This window comes from Elephantulus edwardii, unplaced genomic scaffold (genome assembly GCF_000299155.1).
Source record: "Elephantulus edwardii isolate Elephantulus edwardi_28Jun2011 unplaced genomic scaffold, EleEdw1.0 scaffold00099, whole genome shotgun sequence".
In the NCBI taxonomy this organism is placed as follows: domain Eukaryota; kingdom Metazoa; phylum Chordata; class Mammalia; order Macroscelidea; family Macroscelididae; genus Elephantulus; species Elephantulus edwardii.
The window spans coordinates 11,915,078-11,923,321 of NW_006399849.1; the positions used below are offsets into that span (position 1 = coordinate 11,915,078).

The 8,244-nt window shown below is 45.2% G+C and overlaps 1 pseudogene; it reads right to left on the reverse strand.

The window, feature by feature from the left end:
* Nucleotides 1–5,230: 5,230 nt before the first annotated feature.
* Nucleotides 5,231–7,430, reverse strand: LOC102856621 (annotated as a pseudogene).
* Between the last annotated feature and the right edge of the window lie 814 nt (nucleotides 7,431–8,244).

Consider the following 8,244-nt stretch of genomic DNA (forward strand, 5'->3'; position numbering starts at 1 on the left):
TAGGTGCTCTCCCAGATAATCAGCCCCAGTAAACACAGATAAGATCCTACCGGCCTTTCTTCTTCCAGGTTGGTCCCACAACAGCTCTGTTGATAGCTCCAGGTGATGGCTGGATCCTCAGTGGTGCCCTGACGTCACAGGGCTGTGGTGGGGGCTGAGGTGCGTGGAAGCAAGGGACTAGGGGGGTAAGGAGCGCAGGCCTTGGACACTACCACCAAGAGGTGGGGGTGGGGCTTGGGCACTGCTGGTCGGGGGTAACACAGGTGCGGGCTGCAGAGGGGTCGCACAGTGGCGGGTAGTCTTTGCTCCTCTGGGGTTCCGCGGTGGATGGCTGACTACTGCTCTTCCTGGGTCTCTTCCCGGCCTGTCTGGCGGCGGAACTCCGTCTCTGGCAGCGGAACTCTGTCTCTGGTGGCCGGAACTCCGTCTCTGGCCTTAAACTATTTTTTAAAGTTTTATTCCTAGTATTCTATTTTTCTTGAAAAAAATGTGTCCAAAATTTCTCTAAGTGTAGTTGTATTACAAAAGGTAACAAAGCCTTAAAAGAAATGTTTTAATCTAAACAGGACAATGTCAGAGACAGTGGAGAGGTAATTTAGAGACAAGTAGCTTTTTTGTAAAGGTCCCTGTTAGGACCAATGGTTTCTGTTTATTAACCCAAACATGATTGTTGCTGTTGTGTACCATTAAATTGGAACTGACCCATAGCTGACCTTCCAGACACAGTGAATTGCACAGGAAGAGGTTGCCTGTCTTTGTCTTTCAAAGCACCAGGTGGATGGGACATATGTATAGTTCCAACAATTTATTTCCATGAGTTTACAGCCTTCAACCTAGCAACTCCACAAGTGTAGGACGATTTAGTAGTATTTTCAAGGCTATAACCTCTTGGGTGTGTTGCCAACCCAAAGGCATATGTAGTTTGAATCCACAAACTTGTCTGTAGGAGAAAGATGGACCATCTCTGCCTGTGGGATTAGGTGCCTTTGAAAACCCACTGTAGGGTCAGCTATGAGTCAGTTCTGACCTGACAGAACATGACAACAACAATCAATGATTCAGAATTGACTCAACGGAAATTTTTGTTTGTTTGCTTGAGCCTCTTATGTCATCAAAAAAAAAGTACCTCTGGCATCCAGTCACCACTGTCCTGCAGGCTGACATGTTTGCCTGGGTAACAGAGCAATCGTCAGACGTGTACAAAAAATAAACTTGTGCCCCAGTGATGGGAGAAATGACCAAAGGAAACTGATTTCTCTTTTCACTCCTAGATCTGTCCATATGTAACTCTTTGAATGTCATCCAGCTTGTTTTTGTACCACTAGCAGGAGATGCCTGACTTCTTTTCAAACTAGGACTATACGCACAGCTCAGGGAAAGAACTTGTCAACTCTAAACAGCATGAACCTGGCCCTGGGATGTTGTTGAATCAGGTTAGAAGGTCAAAGCATTGAAGGAAGGAATAATAAGCAAAGCTGGAGAGTTTATACGTGGTTTATTGTTTAATTCATCTGCCCTTTTTGGTCCTTTAACAATTTGTGGGGAGGGGGAGAGGGACGCCTTTGTCATGCAGCCTGGTGACTGATGAAAATGACTGTGCCATTCAGATCTAAATTAAATGGGGTGAAATTTTAGGGTGACAGCAAAATGACATCTGCCCTTTCAGTTTCTTTTTTTCCTTTTTTAAAAAGTGTTCCCCTGGATTTCTGACAGGGAGGTAATTAAGAAAAATGGAGCCTTATTATGATAATGTCAGGCCTGGAGAGTAAAAGGTGGAGGTGAAGTAGAGCAGTTGTCAAGCTCTTCTGGTTGATATGAAACAGAAGCACCATTTCTTCATACTGAAGGAACACATGATTCAATCAGATGCCCTTTGACGGCTGGTTCCTTGTCGGGGCTGCATTGGGCACTGATGTCACAGGTGGGCTTTATCCCACAAAGGGCATCTGTGAGGTATTCTACTAGAAAGAGAGCAATGTGCACTTTCAAACCTTCACTCACTAGCAGTGCTTTGCAAGTCCTTCATTACATTATTAACTTTGTTGTTGTTATGCGCCAGTCAAGTCTCCTGTGACACATGGTGACCCTGTGTACAACAGCTTTGAACCCTGATCTGTTCTGAGCCAACTTTATTGTCTCTGACACACCTACCCCCATTAACCCAATCTCTGAGTCAATCCATTTTGTCGAGGGCCTTTCCCTTCTTAACTGTCCCTTCACCCTCCCAAGCATGATGTCTCTCTCTAAGGATTGGTTCCTCCTTGCAACATGTCCAAGTTATGTCAGGTGAAGCTTCAGAATCCTTGTCTCCAAGGAGCAGCCTGGCTTCATCCTCTCAAAGATGAAACTGTTTGTTCTCTTAGCAATCCATAGTCTATTCAGTATTCTTCTCTAACACCACAATTCAAAGGCATCAATTCTCCTTCTATCATCCCTAGTTATTGGCCAGCTTTCTGATGCAATTGTGAAGACCATGGCCTGGATCAGGTGCACTTTAGTCTACAGACTAACATCACTGCTCTTCAGTACTCTGGAGATGCTATCTGAAAATGTCCTTCCATCTGAAATGCCTCCATAAACACCGTGAATACCTTCCCTTTGGATACAAACTGTCCTTCCCACTAGGAATAGCTCCAGGACTTTCCACAAGGACACAGAATCAGAATACTTAAGAACTAGAAGGAAGTTTAGCATCTCTTGGTCTAAAGAAGAATTTTACAAATGAGAAAAGAAAGCCAAGTGATATATAGTACTTTGTCAAGGTCACCTTTAGTATCCTAGGGATACAGTAACAAAGTAATAGACAGTGGGTGGTTTCAATGTTCCATAGTTCCAAATACTGGAAAGCTTTATCAAGAGAATAGCCATATTGATTTCTTCTGAAGGCTCTGACAGGAAAAATATTGCATAACTCTGTCTTAATTTATGGTGACTGCTGGCGATTTGTGCGGTTTCTGACTTGCATTGTATCTGTTTCCGTCATCATATGACTGTTAGTCCTTTGTCTAACTCTTTGCCTTTGTCATCTTTTATAAAACATCAGCCTGGTAGGATGAGGAGACACTTTTCCCTACAAGATCACACTGGCAAATTGGAACTTCAAACCATATTTTGGAAGCCAGAAAATTCAACCACTAACTGTTGCTAAATGTTGGTGTTGTTAGGTACCATCACGTCAATTACAATTCATAGCCACTCTGTGAACAGCAGATCAAAACCTTGCCTTATAAGAGAGATGCAAATCAAAGCCACAATGAGATACCATCTCATTCCACTAAAAGTGGCAAAGTTTAACAGGACGGGAAGTATAAATGTAGGAGAGGATGTGACAAGATAGGAACTCTTTTACATTGTTAGTGGGATTGTACAATGGTACAACCACTCTGGAAGGCAGCTTGGCACTTCGTCATAAAGCTGAACATAGAAATTCCATTTAACTCAGCTATTCCATTGCTTGGAATATATACTGAAAAACAATGAGAACTGAGGCTCAAATGGAAACTTGCACACCAATGTTCATAGCAGCATTATTCACCATTGCAAGAACATGGAACCAGTCCTTATGTCCAACCACAAATGAATGGATTGAGAAATTATGGTCCATTCACACAATGGAATACTATGCAGCACAAAGAAGCAATGATTTTGTAAATGATTACCTAATTTGAGAGGATCTGGAGAGTATTATGCTGAGTGAACTAATTCAGACTCACAAAGACAAATACTGTATAAAACCATTATTACAGAATGAGTATAAGTATCCATGGGGGGATGGGGTATTATAGGGGGAAGGATGAGGTGATAGGATGTTAATCATAGGGTTGCACAATTCGATGGATGGGTGGGGTGAAGGAAATGGGAAGGATCTTTTGTGAAAGACAGTGTATTCAAACTTTGTAAATAAATCAGTAAAAAGTTTTTTTTTAAAAAAAACAACAACCCAAAACCCAACCAAAAAACCGCTTGCCTTATCTTGTTCCATCCTCACAGCCTCTGCCATGCTCCAGCCCATTGTTGCAGTCATGACATCAATCCATTTCTCTGGGGGTCTTCTTGTCTTTCGCTGACCCTATATACTTTGCCCAATGTGCTTCATCCTGAGACTGGTGCCTCCAGAGAACATGCCCCAAATATTTGAGAAGTTTTGCCATTCTTACCCCTAAGGAGTAACTTAGTTGCACTTTTTTCAAGACATATTTGCTTGTTCCATTGGTGGTTTGTATTGTATATCTCATACCCTTGGTCAGTATCATAATTCAAAGACCTCAATTCTTTACTTTTCTAATTTTCTGTCCAAATTCTGCATGCATGTGAAGCAACCGAAAATCCCATGCTTTGAGTTAGGCATACTTTAATCTTTAAAGTGGCATCCTTGATTTTTACCACTTTCAAGAGGTCCTTGATGGTAGATTTGCTCAATGCAACAGTCGTTTTGATTTTTTTTACACAACCTTGCATGCTAAAACTAAGGAGGACTTGAAGCATTTGTTGCAGAAGATCAAGGAATGCAGCCTTCACTATGGATTGCATCTTTTTTTTTTTTTTTATGGATTGCATCTTTTTTTTTTCTTTTTTCCTTTGTAACTGAACTGTATTTGTTACAACCTTTGTGGTAGCAGGTGACCTGGCACTGTAAGCTTGGTTACATCTCAGAACCTGCCTTGACAGCAGCCGCCTAGGAGGTGCCTAGTTTTGCTACTCTAAACCTCTTCTTTGGAAAACAAGCCCTGGATGTGGAGTCTCACAGAGCTGCTTCAGTGTAACACACTGGTTTCTAGACGCCTGGTACATGCAAAGTTGGGCACTACAGAGGGTGGGAGGCTTATCTGGATCCTAGAAGATCAAACTCAGGCAGTCTTAACAGAGAGTTTCTCCTCAACATCAAAGTATAGCTCAACATTTCAGGGACCAAAAATTATTTACTAAGGAATCCGTTGAATAGCTAACTTCAGACCAGGGTTAGGGTTGGGTTACACACACCTTACAACAGAAATGACCTCCATCTGGTAAATTAGCCAACGTAAAACGAGGGGACAACTGGCTCTGCCCGAGCACCTACAGTATGCAGGGTCACAAGCAGAAGGAAGCTCATCTACCCCCGGGGTTATTGTCATGCCATACAATTTCTTTAAATGTTAACAAAAATAAAGAAAAGAATCCTTGAAAATATATTATCAGAGAGAAGGAATGAGGGTGAAGTAGTGAACGCGGACAGCGAGCAGAGCTGGGCTCAGTCCACCTCTTCCAAGCGTGACGTGTCGTCGTCGCCCTCCAGTGGGGGCATCTCCTCAGTGACCGTGGCACTCGTGTCGTCAGCAGTGGGGTCGTCTTCATCAATACCCAGGCCGAGCTTGATCATCCTGTAGATCCTGTTGGCGTGGGTCTGGGGGTCCTCCAGACTGAACCCGGAGGACAGGAGTGCGGTCTCGTACAGCAGGATGACCAGATCCTTCACGGACTTGTCGTTCTTGTCGGCCTCCACCTTCTGCCACAGGGTATCGATAATGGAGTGATCAGGGTTGATCTCCAGGTGCTTCTTGGCCGCCATGTAGCCCATGGTCGAGGTGTCCCTCAGGGCCTGCGCCTTCATGATTCGCTCCATGTTTGCCGTCCAGCCGTATGTGCTGGTGACAATGCAGCATGGAGATGTGACCAGGCGGTTGGACACCACCACCTTTGCGACTTTTTTCTCCAAGATGTCTTTCATAATTTTGCAGAGGTTCTCAAATTTGGTTTTCTTCTCCTCCTGCTTCTTCTTCTCCTCCTCATCTTCAGGAAGCTCCAAGCCCTCTTTGGTGACTGACACTAAAGTCTTCCCCTCAAATTCCTTGAGCTGCTGCACACAGTACTCGTCGATGGGCTCAATCATGTAGATCACCTCCAGGCCGTGCTTCCGCAGGGGCTCCACGAAGGCAGAGTTGGCCACCTACCTGGTCCTTGGTTTCACCAGTGATGTAGTAGATGTGCTTCTGGTTCTCCTTCATCCAGGTGCAGTAGTCCTTGAGGGCCACCATCTCATCACCTGAGGCAGACGTGTAGTATCTCAACAGCTCTGAAAGTTTCTTCCGGTTTTGGGAATCTTCATGTATTCCAAGCTTAATGTTCTTGGAGAACTGCTCATAAAACTTTTTGTAGTTCTCCTTGTCCTCTGCCACTTCAGTGAAGAGCTCCAGACACTTCTTCACCAAATTCTTCCTGATAACTTTCAAAATTTTGCTCTGCTGCAACATCTCACAGGAAATATTTAGCGGAAGATCCTCAGAATCCACCACGCCTCTGATGAAATTGAGGTACTCTGGGATCAGCTCCTCACAGTTATCCATGATGGAAACCCTGCGGACGTACAGCTTAATGTTATTCTTCTTCTTCCTGTTTTCAAACAGGTCAAAGGGAGTCCGACGTGGGACAAAGAGAAGGGCGCGGAACTCTCACTGCCCTTCAATGGAGAAATGCTTGACAGCCAGGTGGTCTTCCCAGTCATTGGTCAAGCTCTTGTAGAACTCGCTGTACTCTTCATTGGTGATGTCATCAGGATTCCTGGTCCAGATCGGCTTGGTTTTGTTGGGCACCTCCTGGTCTATGTACTTCTCCTTGATCATCTTCTTCTTCTTGTCCCCGTCCTTCTTCTCCTCCTCCTCCTCTGAACCCACATCCTCGATCGCGGGCTTGTCGTCGGCCTCCTTCTCTTCCTTCTCTTTTTCCTCCTCTTTATCTTCCTTCTCCTCAGCCTTGTCATCACTCACTTCTTTGTCTCGCTCTTTCTCCACAAACAGAGTAATCGGATAGCCGATAAACTGAGAGTGCTTTTTCACAATCTCCTTCATTCTCCTTTCCTCCAAGTACTCAGTCTGGTCCTCCTTCAGATGCAGAATAACCTTTGTTCCACGACCCATAGGTTCACCTGTGTCGGTCCTGACGGTGAAGGAGCTGCCTGCCGAGGACTCCCAGGCGTACTGCTCGTCGTCGTTGTGCTTGGTGATCACGGTCACCTTCTCAGCGACCAGGTAGGCCGAGTAGAAGCCCACGCCGAACTGCCCGATCATGGAGATGTCGGCCCCGGCCTGCAGCGCTTCCATGAAGGCTTTGGTGCCCGACTTGGCGATGGTGCCCAGGTTGTTAATCAGGTCGGTCTTGGTCATGCCGATGCCCGTGTCCACGATGGTCAGCGTGCCGTCCTGCTTGTTGGGGATCAGGTTGATGTGCAGCTCCTTGCCCGAGTCCAGCTTGCTGGGGTCCGTCAGGCTCTCGTAGCGGATCTTGTTGAGCGCGTCCGAGGAGTTGGAGATGAGCTCCCGCAGGAAGATCTCTTTGTTCGAGTAGAAGGTGTTGATGATCAGCGACATGAGCTGTGCGATCTCGGCCTGGAAGGCGAACGTCTCCACCTCCTCCTCCTCCATCGGCTGATCGCGGGGCTGCGTCTCCTCCGGCATCTTGGCGACAGGACCACGGGCTCCGCAGCTCAGCAGCAGCACCAGACGCAGGAGCAACTATGGATTGCATCTTAATGTCAGGGAAACAAAAGTTCTTATCACTGGACAGATAGGCAGCATCATTATGGATGGAGACAGAAACTATCAACGTCTTCATCTTGCTTGGATCCACAATTAGCATCCTTGGTATCAGCAGACAGCAAATAAAGAGATGTCTTGCACTGGAAACATCTGCAGTTAGGGACCTTTCCATAATATTTAGCAGTAGTGATGTCAGTTTGAAGAATAAGGTGTTTCTGACTCAAGCCATGATCTTTCTGATTACTCACTATGCATCTGAGAGCTGGACAATGAATAAGGATGACAGAAAAAGAATTGATGGCTTTGAGCTATGGTGCAGAAGAAAAACATAGAACATCCTGTGGATGGCCAAGAGAAAAAACAGATATGTCTTAGAGATGGTGCAGCTGGAGTGCTCTTTGGAAGTAAGAATAAGGCTTTGCCTCTAGACCTTGGAGAGGAACATGATGCTGGGAAGGGTGGAGGGTCAACAAAGGAGAGGAAGACCCTCAACTAGGTGGATTGACACGGTACCTGCTGCAATGGGCTCTTGTGTGTCAGGAAGTCTGAGGATGGCACATGATAAAACAAGGCTCAGATCTTTTGTTCATAGGGTTTTTGGCTATGAGCTGTGCTCGACTCGATGGCATCTTACAACAACTTCTGTTGGTGTTGAGTGTGGATCCATGTAAAACAAAACACTTAATGACTCTACTCTTTCTTTTTTTAAAATTTTTTATACATTTTTTATTTT